The following is a 15,092-nucleotide window of genomic DNA, read 5'->3' as shown; positions in this document are numbered from 1 at the left end:
AGTCTTTTCCTCTCCCCTGAGTTATTGGCTTGTTCCTCTAAAGTCTATAGGGCTTATTCTGCATTCCTATATAACCAGTAAGTCGGTCCTATTCTGTCGAGGTCCCTGACTATCTCAACCCATCATGGTGCTCTTAATGTGCTTAGCCTGAGCACATCGGAGCAAAAGGCATGTAGGGAGACTGGAGGCATGTGTGCTGCCCTTACCCCTTATGTCCTTGTTGTGTCTTGCATTGTTGAAGAAGATCTCAAGGGACCTTTCAAGTACATTTAACTCAACATGCTTAGAAGCTTTTTCACAGCTGGGAATTCTGATAAAGCAGATTTCCTGATCATAGGAAGTAGGGTTGCCAGACTCAGTAGAGGACAGGACTTCTGTGCCTTTAATTGCCCTGCTCTCTTTTGAGTCTGGAAACCTTAAAGAGAAACCAGCAGACCCTTTGCTTGGAAATTAAACAAAGGGTCTGCTGGTTTCTCTTTAAGGTTTCCAGACTCAAAAGAGAGCAGGGCAATTAATGGCACAGAAGTCCTGTCCTCGATTGAGTATGGCAACCCTAATAGGAAGGCTTCTAAGTGTCATGTTCCTTTTCCAAATAATCTCAAAAACTGTGGAAGATTTCTAGTGAGGAGACTCAAAGAAGGCTCAGCATGGAATGTAGTACCATCAATGCAATGTCTGCTTCTCACCTATCATTGTTTCCCTCCCATCTTGCTCATTTCCATCTCCCTCCTGACCAGGCTTCACCACCACAAGCACAATTCATTCTAAGGTGTCAGGAATTCCACCGACTTAGTTCCAGGTCTTTTGACTGCTGGTGAACAGTATCTGAATGTTTAATGGTAATTTCCTTGCATGTAACTCCTGTATGCAATGCAAATTTAAACTCCAGTTATTCTGTAGAACACGGGTAAAGGTTGGGAGCCCAATTTGTATCATGCAAGCTGTTATATACTCAACTATGAAAAATGGGAGTGGACAATTTCAATTGTAAGCTTAATAATGAACTTTGGTGCTTACTTATAAAGAGAAAATTTTAAATACTCATCGGGCTTTGTAGTTAGTCTCCCAGTACCATGAAAAGATCTCCCTCAGGCTGAATGGAATTGCTAAAAGCATCTGTTTCTTTTTTTCAAAGAAACTGTTTTTAAGGATGATTGCTGTATCTCTAACTTGTGCTAAGCACATGAGATCCAGTTTATGACACATGCTTGTATTTTTGATGTTGTTTAGAGCTAATTTTACACTAAAAACGTGTTGCTTTTTATTAAAGTGAAGCCCATGGCTATCATTTTGGTCACTGTGGTGTGCCCAGTTGGTAGGGAAAGGAACTCTGTGTAAACAAAGTGCAAGACGCCATTTTATTTTCAGTTCAACTCTATGTTACCTTGGTTCACTGACCAAGTCTCCGGTTTCCTTACTTCTCCAAGGTATTGCTTGTAAAGCTGCATCGGCTAAACAGAATTAATGAAGGCAGTAAACAAAATTTCCTTGGCCACACTCAAAAAGTGGAACACCCACAAGCCTTAAAACATGCATCAGAGACAAGAAGACTTGTAATGCATATTGGCATGTGGTTTGGGCCTAGGTTAGTGGGGAAGAACAGCTGTATTATACAATTCATCTTCAAATGAATATACTATGTAGCACATTGTGAGCCCTTAAATAAATATAAACTCTGGGCTAGTATTACGCCTAAACAGGCAGCTGTTATTTTAAAATAAACTGCCTGAAAATTACGAGTTCCCCCTCCCTCAAAATAGAAAACCATCAGCAAGCCGTGCTATTAATAAAGTGTAGCAAACTAGATTATTGGTGATAATAGCAGGATATTTTAGAACATGGAGGGGTGAGGGAACTATTTTGCATTGTGTCCTCTCCTTTGGTTTTTTTATTGAGGCCATCGTGAGCGTTCTTACATTCCCAGAAGCACTCTTGCATACTACTACCAAATTGCCAGAATGGGTACAGTGAATTTGCACTTAACCTACATTATGGGTGCTAGGTGCATTTTTAAAAGAAAGGAAGAAAAACCACGAAATACCACCATTCCCTTGCATCATTCCATTTTAGAATGATACCATACCCTTGCATCATTCCACATAACTGGCACATCTAGGCATGTCAGAGACCCTTCACCTGGGCAGACATCATGTAGACATCATGGTCTGCATACTTAGTGATGAGGGGCCCAATTTAAACAAAAAGCAGGTTCCAGGTGCCATGAAAAAGAAGCGTGAGTAACTTGTCCAGCATCAAATTGAAATCAGGCCTAACTCAAGCCCTATGTTTGCATACGCTCCAAAATCCTGCTGATTGGGATGCTTGCTTTTTGGTCCCAGGTTTTCATGGGAGCCAGCGGATTCACACCAGAGCATGAGATGGAGGGGGAAACGAGCATCTTTTGTTCCCAAGCTCTCAACGAAGCCAGCTGATTCATGCGAGAGCACGAGACACAGAGCACCGGAGCAAAAAAGTAACATTCCAGGATCCAAGCCGAAGCTGGGATGGTTTCTGTAATTCCAGGATGTCCTGCTTAAATTGGGATGGTTGATGGGTATATGTTTGTTATTCTTTGTGGGGAAGTGAGGCTTTTCTAGTGGTAACCTTTGTAGCAGAATGCTCCAAGCATTCAGAGCTAATGCTGCCCTTGAGATTAGGGGTAGAGTAATTTGTCCATTTCCAGGCTCTGACACTTTTGGTTTTGCCCATAAATTTATTCCATTTCTGCATTAAACTGCATCTAAAATACAGTCACAGGGAACTGGGGGTGTTAGGAGGGACTCTCCTCTATCACTGGCCTTTTTATTATATCTATTTATTTATTAAATGTATATCCCACCCTTCCTCCCCAAAGTGACGTTTGTTAGGTATAATATTTAGTTAGTTGTAATGTAATGCAGAAATTTCAATTATTATTTGACAATAAAGTTGTATCCTGTTTAATTCCGTGCTCCTGAGTCCAACTCTTCTTTGTCCTGAAAGTGGGACCTTCCATGGTGCAGATGTTTGAAATCTGCAGGACATGTGAAATTCAAATCATTTTCTTTGACATCTGTGAACATGCTCCTTTCCCGCCCCCCGCCCCCCCTTTTGCACCAGATTTCTCTTTCCTGCGCCACTTTCTCCTCCTGATATAAAGGGAACACATGAAACTCTTGGGTGAGGGGAGGGGATTGTAAATCCATTTCAGCGATAATCATATGAGCATCTGTTTACTGCAAGCCATGCTGTAGAGCAGAAATGTTCTGTTTTACAGTACCCTTTCCAGATTTAAATCCACTCCTTCCCTTACCCATACAAAAATGACATGTGGTATCATTTTTTGCTAAATTATGTATTAAAATGCAACTGTCATATCAGAATTGTAGGAAGGTGAGAAAGCGCGGGGTGGGGGTAGGGAAAATTCAGTCTAACAGTGACAACTGATTTAGCCAGAAATTCATTTCTACAGCAGTTTCTCTTCTTACCTTTATTCAAAATCTCTCCCTAGCTTTCAGCAAAGGCAACAGTTCACAAAGTCTTCATCTCAGTTAAATACTTCACTGTGCAGCCAAGAAATGGTGTGGGATTCTTTTTTTCTAAAGCAAGTATGACTGTTTCCTCTTTTCTTCAGTTAAGAAAGAAAACAAGTCTTATTTTCTGTTTTCTTAGTTGTTGAGTATCCAGGTAACAAACCACTTAAAACCAAGCAAACAAAACTTGATAATTGGCCCCATCCCCATCTGAGCCACAGAAGAATGTAACCATGGCAACCTGCAGACCATCTCATGTACCTTCAGGATTTCGGCTTTTCAGAATCTGTCCAACACCAAGTAAAATTACATTTCAGGGAACATTTTGTTCTATACTTTAAGGATGGGTGAAAGTAGACCCATAAATAGTTCTCAACAAGGAGGGAAGGAGGGGAAAGTGCAGCTGATTTTCTGGTACCTATTTTAAAAAATCGAGAGATGTTAAAGTTCCTCTGAGCCAAAGAACAAACAAGCACGGACCCTGCAAAAGACAATAATTAAGACTGGGATGACTCAAGCCCAGCAGGTTGTCAGAAAGCTCAGCTGCAAATGTGAACTTCCTTCGAAGCCTAAGGAGCTGGACGCAAAATGAGTCATTTTGCAGTGATAGGACCTAACCTCTCTGTTCTCCCCCTGGCAGTTGCGAATGTAAAGTCTGCACTGCTTTTAAGGCATGAAAAGACTGCTTTGTGAAATTAGATTAAAATGGCCACTATTGTACAACTTGGTGTATATTCACATTTTCTTACTTTGTGTTATTTATATCACACCCTAAAACCATTAAAATCTCAAATGGCAACAATAAGAAAAAAAACGCAGCTATGAAATATTAAAGAATTAATATTAATATTAATTATTCATTAAAAAACCTTTGGAGAGTAAAACAGTGTTCAAAGCCAATCTAAAAACAGAAAGAGTTCTCCCCCCCCCCCCCCGATATAGCTTATCAGGGAAGGAATTCCACAGTTGTGGAGTCACCACTGAGAAGGCCATGCCCCTGGTGGCTGTTAACTTGATCATTGCTAATGTCAGGCCAAAAACCAGAGCTATAGAGGCTGATATTTGAGCTTCAGTGGGTTTATTACATAGACACAAGTGGTGGTCTAGTTCTAGGCTCTTTAAAGGTTAACAGTGGAACTTCTAAACTGAGAAACAATTGGCAGTCCAATTGATAATCAGATTGGTGTAATATTTTCTGACCATCTTGCTTCAGCTAACACCCTGGTGTCTGCATTTTGAACCAATTTTAAGCTGTCTTTTAATGCAGTCCCATTAAGCGGCCCAATATGTATTTGCTCCATCCTTTATGAAATTTATTCCAGATCTTGACATAACCAGGCTTATCCCCAAGTTAAAAAAATGAGCAAGCTCTTTCCCACCCCTACTTCTCCACCATTTTGAGGATTCACCCACAAATTTACCATATCAACTGGATCATTCCCTACAACAAGATAAACAAATTTGCATTGCCCCCTGCAGATTAATATAGAAGTGACCACTTTAACTTCTTGTATAATTAACTCTAACTAAAACCACAGAGAATGTCCAGTATTCATAGAAGTGTTAATGGATCCAGGGAATGGAAATAGTTACTAAAGGTTGTTGCATAGCTTATACACCCCCACTATTATTAACACTAGTATAATATTGTTCAGTTTCCTCCCCCCCCCCGCCGCCCCAGTAATTAAAGATTCCTTGCTGCTTAACTTTATCCTCAGAGAGTTTTATATCTCACACATTTTGATAGAAGTATAAGCTCATTAACAGAATATTTTTTAGCCAGACCATTACAACTTCATTTTGAATCACAGCTCATTAAAACAATTATAATCAAATGTTTCATTTTCTTTTTCCCTTGTGAGGAACAGCTGAAAAGGTTATGTTTGTTTTTCTTTATCAGAATCTCTAGAGCTATATAAACAGACTACTTGGACTTGTTTGTGCTATTTTTCCTTTATATTTTAGAGTGTTCTTGGGAACGTGCATTTGAACTTTGAGTGCTCTTCTTTATGTCAGATCGGGTAGGAAGATCTAACTGCATTCTCTAACTGGCACTGACCATAAACGTGAAGTGAGGAACTGGAACAGATCGCACATTCCTACCCGTATTTTCATATCTGCCACAGGTTAGCAGTTAACTATATAGCCGACCCCTTTATAGCTTCTTGGGGTCAAGACTTACAGGATGACCTTGCAAACTGTAGGTCTCAGGATCCTGGTTGAAGGAAGAGCATTCAAGAAACAGAAAAGAGCTGAGCAATGAACACCTATGTCAAACCATCTCTAAGTCATAAGCAGCCAGAGTTGTGGTCAAGTTATGTGGCTGCGGTGAGGAACTAGGAGTGAAAAACAGGACTAGAATCAAGCCAAGACATAGAGAGAGTTCAGAAGCTCAGAACAAAATGCATTGCTTCTCAGGCAAAGGTCTGGGTTGTCCTGGTGGCCTTGATCAGCTATGAGGATCTCATCTGGAAAGACCTGGATAAGGCCAGTCAGATAGGTCTATGATGGACAAGCTTATGTCCTTTGATGCTAAAGACCTGTAGGTTCTCATGGCTCATTCATGGTAGGTTGATGGCTGTTAAGGACAAGGGATGCTGAATGATTCAAGAGTTCCCCACTTCTCTCCCCAGGCAAGGGACAAAGTAGAATTATAAGAGGAACAATCCTATAACTGAACTGAGCAGAACTGGTAACAATGAAGCCTATTGAGGATCACGGGTATGCCATGAATTGCTACCGTATATATTTGTCAGGAGTCATTTTCTGATCTCACTTGCACCAAGAAAGAGGCAAAGCTCATTGGCCTCCCAGAAGTCCATGCAAGAGATGATACTGACTGTGTGATACCTTTGCGCTTTAGAGAAGGGGAAAGGGAGGACCACTCTGGAGCTGCTCACAGAACCAGCTGGGCATGCTGGGCAGCTGCTGGAGCCCTCAACGTGACCATTAGTGACACATGCATTAACCTGCCTTTCTTTAGGTTGCTCCCAGACAAGTGCTTCAAGTAGTGCTGGATGGCTGGGTCTAGCTGTCATTAAAAGGAGACATTGGAAGAATTTAAATCGGTGGCTCACACCAGCTACCCTTCTGCTGCCACTACCAGATAAATCCACCAATGGGCAAGGGAGGTGTACCTGATGGACATGTTTAGCTGATTTATTATTGATTAAACGCAAGTATTTCTAAACCGTCCTTCTGAAGTGCACTGCATCATAGTTACAGCAATTCAATCAATATTTTGCACTCCCTCAGCTTGGCACCCTATGCAGGGGAACAGTCCTCACCTCCCTACATCTGGCACTGCCGTGAATACAAAATCATAAACATTCACTTCCATTTTCAGTTAACTACACTTTAGTGTTATGTCCAAAACCTAAACTGTAGTTAATTTATGCGACGGCTTATTACCTGAGGTTTGAAGTTGGCTTGTTTCAATAAATCGTAATTAAGACTGGCCACAGTTTGTTTTTGTTCAGACATAATGCTAAACTGTAGTTAGCTTAAAAGTTAATTTTTTAAAAAGTTCCTTATTTCCTCCTTGCGGCCCCGCCAAGATTAACAACAAGAAAAACATCTATGCGAAATCAGGAAAAAATAACAAATTACACACTTAATCCTAAAGGTAAATAAATAACTTGCTAAAAACAGCAAACAAGCCAGATTTCCCAAAACAAGAAATGCCTCTTTGAATCAAAACCTTCAACTTGCCATGTAGTGATGCAGAGCAGGTAGACTTCTCATAGGAAATCATTCCAGAGCATCGGCGTGTTTCTCTGAACCATAGCAGATCTCAGATCAGTAAAACAGGGAACATGGAGCAAGTCCTCAAGCCAATCTAAGTGTTCAAAAAGGCACATGTTTCTGACACAGGGGCTTTTAGCCACTATAGCCACTTCCTGATCCAGATTTAGGTCTGTCTAGTCATATGCTATAAAGTTCTGTAGTCTGGTCATTTGTTTGCTGCTTCTCTAATATACTTTTTAAGAAGCCTGGGGTTCTGACAAAAATAGAATTTACTGTTTTCAAGAGTCTGATGCAATGGTAGTTTTCCATGTGTATCCCAGGGCATACCATGTTACACCAAGATACCCAATAAGACTGGATCCATTTTTTTACAAACATGCAAAACAACTCAGCAACTGATAACCAATAACCATAAATCTGCTCAGCAAATGAATAAGGTATTTGCCATTCCAGCATGTTTTGCTCTCACAGCCCTTGACCTCTCTTTAGAAGTGGTGCTAAGTGCTGTATTTCCTTCCTTGGGACCATTAACAGTCTTACTTGGAGTGGATGCTGTTATTGTGCCATGAATTGTATAACCAGTGTCTATAATAATTAGCTAAAAGATCCACTCTGCACCGCCTCCATAATCATATCGCTTTTTGGATGATCTCATTTCATTCCAGACATGAAATCATGTTAAAGGCTGGGCATTTAGCCTGTCTGTACCAGAATACATGAGCAACATTGTTCCCTTTCTACTTCAGTTGCCACATTGAGTTTGCTCAGACCCTAAATATTCAGGCACTGAGACAATGCAATATTCTTCGCAGAGATAAAGTCAAGGACGATGTAAAATACCCAGTGAAGTTATGGGTCTGGCTGGCAGTCAAAGTTTTCTTGTTTCTGCAGGCTTTGGGTTTCTGATGGATATGAGTGTTGATCTGCTGAGGTTGCTATTTGTATTGTATAGAGTATTAATTAGATGGCAATCCTAATAAATTTTACTTTTTTATGCCAGGGGTATGGAAAGTGTGGCCTTCCAGATGTTGACTCCAACTTCCATCAGCCCCAGCTAGCATATTCAATCATTAGGAGTTGTACACAGCAGTCACAGGTCCCGTCCCCCCTGTTGGTTTATACCTTGAAAGATGGAGTTTCTCATTTGCTTTGAGAAAGGCAGGTTATGTAAATTCACTGGAATGAATGAATGAATGAATGAATGGGCCACCCAATGCCTTATCACTAAAAGAAAGGAAACCCTATTATTGGAAAGAATTAATAGAAGTTTAGGAGGTACAGGGAGGTTGTAGAAATAAAAAATGTTTAGATAAATATTGATATTGAGGTGTAGTTATAAATAAGCAATAAGTGTGAGGTTGTGTGTTATGATATAAGATAAGATTAGAAAAAGAATAGTTATATGGTAAATAAGGTATAAGAATAAGATTTACAAACTACTAAATTACTAAAGAGGATATAAAATGTAACGCAGTTGGAAGGGACATGAAGTCACCAATATTAGAATAGCTATAAGTTGAAGTTTTGGAATTTTTGTCTGTGTGTGTGTGTGTGTGCGTGTGTGTGTGTATTGTATTTTTTATTTTGTATTTTTTTATTTTGTATGTTTTTGCTTTTGTGTTTTTGTTTGTTATAAAAATACTAAATATATTTGAAGAAAAAGAAAGGAAGAAGGAAAGGAAACCCTTTCTGTTATTAGTATGGCCACCCCTAAAATGAATTGAGATGATGCTTTGCAGTTAGAATGAATTTCCACTAACATATGCTGACTACAGTGCTGCAAACCAATGGCTGTGAGATCTCAATTGCTTCAGCTAGCACTGTCAGTTGGGCTGCAAGCCGTACTTGCAAATCTTTCTAGGGTGATACTGGAACTGAAGGAGAAGTGAAGCTCTTTGAAGAAATCTATTGCTCTGCTTTGACTGTCTCTTTGGTTTTCCAGTGTAGGTAAATTTATTTATTTATTTTTAAAATCTATTTGCCTATGCAGAACGTAGTATTAACCTTTTAGCACAGATCACTGGTTCCCAAACTTTTCCCCCAATGGACCATAGACCACCGGAATGAAGCTCATGGACCACTGGTTTGGGAACTCCTGACGTATCAGCTTTCCTGATTCTCTATGTGCAGACCAATGACATTGCTCCATTGACCCAAATGCAGTCTAGTTGTCTGCAATACTGTCTGCAATACATCAAGGCCAATAGGTCATGATTGAGCTCATGTCAGCTGTCATGCTCATGATTGAGGTCCCCCATTCCCCCCTAGGAATGGGGGAGAAATTTGATTTATTTTGCACTTCCAGAATTGAAGCACAGCTATCCTTTGAAATTCACAATCCTAAATATTTTGTGGTACAGTTCTCAAGCCAAAACAAAATGTGTATAGGGGGAAACGTGCATAAAAATGCATATATTACTGAAAGTAGAAAACAAAAATGCATTATATTAAGGGGAAACGCTTGCAAAAATGTTGTGAATTAGAGGTTGTGTATTAAAATGTATAATATAGTAAGAAAAATGCACGCTGAAAGGCTGATGGATTTTGTCAGGACTTTTAAAAAATATACATATTGTTTTATTACAAAGAAAGAGAAAAGTGCAAACACAACAAAGAGAAAGCAACTTTTTAAAAAATTGCAAACTGATGCATACATGTGGTAAACTGAATATTAGAAAAATGTGAAGCCAAAATTGGCAGGCAGTTCATGGTCCATTGGTCCCCACATTAGCCAAGCAACACAGTGGGTGGTGAATGGGCATATTCTACGGGGAAGAGATTCTATGTAGGATCTATACAACTCAAAAGGATTGTGCAGAGGAGCTTCATGTTGGGTTCTGCCCAATGTATACCGCAGGGATAAAATGAACTGAAGGAACATAGCTGAGTTCAGCGCCAGTTGAACATCAGCTCCCAGAGAGCTTGACTATAAAGCTAGATAGCAACCATTCTGCATCTATCCAGTATAGATTTGAACATGACCACACCCAGCTCTTTCTGAGATTGGTCAGCTGCTTAGAGTACTCCATCCTCTGGTGCCCACTTCAAGGGTTTAAAATAAATTTAGACTTCAGGCTATAAAAATCCAGGGAAAGACTGGATCCAATTTCAAAGAGCAAGTCTGTTCAAGGCTTTCTCAGGTCCAATTCAGAACATCATAACTTTAGTACCACAAAATGCAAACTAAAAAAAATCTTGTTTGCCATTCAGACAATTACATGCTACATTTTTCATCTTGTTGTAGCTTTTTCAAAACTAACTATAAAAAATAAAGTCATTTATCTAACTGGTGAATGCAAATGTGATAATAATCAAAATGCAATTGCATAAATTATTACAGTGGTACTTTCAAGCCGTACACCCTTAATAAGATGCAGTGACTCCGATATCCTTGTTAAGACCATAGCAGAGGTTACAAGCACCCTCAGAAAGTTGTAGCATGCCATAATCATAAATTATACTTATTTCTCAGGAAAGGCTGATTCCAATCTAAGCTTTCAGAGCTCTGTGTTTTCAGTGCATGTGTAAATGCTTAGAAGCCAAGGGCTCATTCCTATAGATTAAATTGCAGTCAAATGCTAGCACGTGAACTCTGTTCCTATTGAGCCAGATTGTGTGGCATTTTCTTCTTCTTTTTTATCTAGAATCTTTAATAATGAATTAGATGGCCAAGGTTTGAGAAGAATGTGCTTGAGCTTTCCTCTCTGGCTTCATCTGTGGTTCCTGATGAGCAATGCATCATCCAAACACATTATAGAAATTAGACCATGCATTCCATTATGCATTCAGACATTTATAGCAGTATGATAAACCTGTCTGAACCTCTGGGAGTTGGCTTTATAAATCAATGCTGCCTCTAAAAAGATTACATTCCCATTTGATGCCGCTGGAGTTCTACATCTCCCTTCTCTGTGGCCTTTGGAAAAGTTCTGTCTGCAGGAGAAAGTTCAAGTGCTTTAATGAGGGTGGAGCTGCAAGCAAACATAAGAAAAAACGAAAGACAGAGAGCCAAGAATGGAGGTGGGGGAGGGGGCTAGATGGACATTTTCCCTTTGTACAGCTCGCCTGATTCTATCTGAATGAGTTAGAGATTTATGTCAGGAACGCTGAGGGGCAAACTGTGGTCACGTGTACAGAAAGTGGGGGGGGGGAAGGGAGTGCAAAAAACCCTTCCCCTGACAGTCATATTTCCTCTGAAACTTGCCCCCCTCAAACAAATCTCTTTTACTATTTCAGGAGTCCAGATTTGGGTTTGTGAGGTAAACACAGAGCCACAACACTGACATGTATATTGAGAATACTGTTGCATAGGTACATACCCTCCAGCACTTCTCTCATGAAAATAGGGACGTCCCATTCCATAAAGATAATTTTACTATTTATTATTATTGTTATACTATTAATACCCTGCCCATCTTACTGGGTTCCCTGAGCCACTCTGGGAAATTTCCAACATATAAAAACATAATAAAACATTAAACATAAAAAAAACACCTTCCCTATACAGGATTGCCTTCAGACAGCTCCGGAGTTGAATAACTCCACACCCTCCAACATTTCTCCAATGAATACAGGAATGTCTTAAGGGAAAGAGGGACATTCTGGGATCAAATCAGAAAGCAGGATGGCTTCTTTAAATCAGGGATGTCCCTGGAAAATAGGGACACTTGGAGGATCTGGAGGTACTCTTGAACAGGCATGCATTTACCTATCCTAAGGCATGATATTTTTCACTTGATGCAATTATGTATTCTTCTGTATTATTAGTACAGTACCTCAATTTAGCCTGTGATTCCACCATTTCCTTCTCCTTTAGCTTGGGTTTTACATCTTGCACTACCTATTGCCTTCCTTACTTCCTTATAATGGAATGCTTCCACTACTTTAACTCAATAAATACATTCTATCAAAAGGATTCCTGCATTCATCTCATCTCAGATGTAAACTTCAGAATACTCGTGTGTCACAGTGGCCGGAGTGGACTACTTCAGAGTAACGACGCTACGCAGCTCTGCATTTTATTCTTTTATTGGTGCTGCGTATTTACAGTGCTCAAGTCATTGCTATTTACACGGAGCGATGTTGTCAGTCGGTTTCAGAACCTCCTAATGGCTTTTGGCGCGTCTTTCTCCAACACAAAAGCTTTGGCAGACCCATCCTCTTGCCCCTCCTCTTCCTGCGTAATTCTGGAGTTGGAGGGATGGGTCTTCCCCCCTTGCTTGCCCCTTCCTGTCCCACCTGGGACCCTGGCTCCTCTACCTTGCCTGAGCCTCGGACACGACTTCCTGCTTCCCCACTGGAATCGGAACTCTCCCTGCTTTCCCCTTTGCTCGGGGACGGGCTTGAACTCAGGAGGGGAGGGACTTCGCGATATCCCCTGTCCCTCACATCCACCCCCCTCCCAAGCTCTCCTTCACCCCTCCCCAGGCCCCCCCCATGTGTCGGTGACGACTGGAAGCCTAAGAACTCAGTGCTCTCCGAGCCCGTTGGTGTGAATACCTCCCCCCAGTCCTGCGAGCCCCCCCCTTCCGCCTGGGCGGACGGGAATCCCAAAAAGTCCGTGGCGTCAGAGCTGGTGGGGGTAAAAACGTTCTGCCAATCTGCTCCTTCCTCTGACTGGGTGGATCTCGGTGACACCCATACCTCATCCTCTGGTTCCTCAAACTCCGCTTCCCAGCGCCATGGTGAGCTGCTCTCCCGTGCCTTCTCCTCCTCCCCCTCCCTTTCCATGTGCCACATTTTGGACATAAGGTCCACCACCACCAACACTGCAGTCTTACCCCTGGACGAAGGCAGATCTGTGATGAAGTCCATGGACACCACTTCCCACGGCCTGTGTGGTGTGGCTAAGGGCTCCAGCAACCCTGGTGGCGCTGCTCTGACCACCTTCGCCCGCTGGCAGGTGGTACAGCCCCTTACATAGTCTCGAACATCTTCCCGCACCCCTGGCCACCAGAAGTGTCTCATGACTAGGTGAGCGGTTTTGTCCCTTCCAAAATGCCCCGCTGTAGGGTTGTCGTGCATCTGCTTGAGGACCGTACGTCGAAGCTGGGTGGTGGGTAGGTACAGCGCACCCTTGTAGAAAAGCAGCCCTCTGCGTTCTGCAAAGTCTTTTGCCTGCTCCCTCCCCCCTCTCAGTTCTCTGAAGATGCGGTTGGCAAATTCATCCGCTGCCGTCAGTGCTGTGAGTTCTGCCTCGCTCACCACAGCTGCTCCGCAGGACCATGCCGACGGGGGGAAAATGTGCCTTGGGGCTGGTGGCGCCTCCTCCTCCATGTACTCTGGCTTGCGGGAGAGGGCATCCGCCCTGACATTCTGCTCCCCCGGGATGTAGTGGATGGAGAAGTTGAAGTTCGAGAAGAACTCTGCCCACCGTATCTGCCGCTGGTTGAGCACCCTGGCAGTTCTCCAGAACTCCAGGTTCTTGTGGTCTGTGCACACCTGGATGGGGTGCTTCGCGCCCACCAGGAAGTGTCGCCAGTGCTGGAACGCAGCGTAGATCGCAAGAAGTTCCCTATCAAACACTGTGTAGTTGCGTTCAGGCTGTGTCAGCTTCCTGGAGAAGAAGGCACAGGGTCTCCACTCCCTGTTGGCGTCCAGTTGCAACAAAATTGCGCCCACAGCTTTTTCAGAAGCATCTGTCTCAATGCGTAGGGGCGCGTCCTGCACCACATGGAACAGGTTTTGGTCTGAGGCGAACACTCTCTTGAGGCTTTCGAACGCTGCTTGCGCCTCTGGTGTCCACTTGAACTTCTGCTTGCCTCTCAGGCAGTCCGTGATGGGAGCCGTAACGCGAGAGAAGTTCTTGATGAACTTCCTGTAGAAGTTAGCGAAGCCTAGTAGGCGTTGGGCATCTTTGCGCGTCCTGGGGCTGTGCCAGTCCAGGATGGCCTGCACCTTGTCCTTGTCCATCGCCAGCCCCTTGTCTGACAGCTTGTAGCCCAGGAAGTCCACCTCTTTGGTGTGAAACTTGCACTTCTCCAGCTTCACATACAGGTGGTGCTCCTTCAGGCGTTGCAACACCTCTCTGACATCTTTCACATGCTGCACTGGGTCATTCGAGTAGATAAGGATGTCATCTAGGAAGACCAAGCATTTCCTGAAGAGGAGGGACCCCAGGACGTGGTGCATGAAGGCCTGGAAGCATGCTGAGCCCCCTTGCAAACCGAAGGGCATCACCAGATATTCAAAAGAGCCCAGAGGCGTGAACATCGTGGTTTTCCATTCATCTCCTTCCCGGATCCTGATCAAGTTGTACGCCCCCCTTAGGTCCAGCTTGGTGAAAATCTTGCCCCTGCGTGCCGCTGTCAGGAGATCATCCACTCTGGGCATGGGGAAAGCCACGGGCTCTGTCACCGAATTCAGCCGTCTAAAGTCCACCACAAGACGGCGCTGTTGCGTGTCTTTCTTGTCCACCCAGAAGACCGGGCTGCCCCCTGCTGCCTTGCTTTCCCTTATGAACCCCCGCTTGAGGTTCTTGTCGATGAAAGCGCGCAGATCCTCCAGCTCCTGGTCTGACATGGCGTACAGCTTGGCTGGGGGTATCGTCGCCCCTGGCACCAGGTTGATCTGGCAGTCAAAAGGCCTGTGCGGGGGTAGGTGGTCGGACTCCGCTTCGCTGAAGACCTCCTGCAGGTCCCAGTACTGCTTGGGTATTGCCTCACCCCCTTTGATATGCATGGTGGCCACCGTGGCTATCGGAGGCCCCTCCCCTGGTTGGTGCTGCATGCAATGTTCCAGACAAAAGTCTGACCCAAACGTGATGCACCTCTGGTGCCAACTGATGGAGGGGTCGTGGCGCGCCAGCCAGCTCATGCCCAAGACGATGGGGGG

Source organism: Zootoca vivipara, chromosome 11 (genome assembly GCF_963506605.1).
Source record: "Zootoca vivipara chromosome 11, rZooViv1.1, whole genome shotgun sequence".
Lineage (NCBI taxonomy): Eukaryota > Metazoa > Chordata > Lepidosauria > Squamata > Lacertidae > Zootoca > Zootoca vivipara.
Note: the sequence above shows the minus strand (reverse complement) of the source record.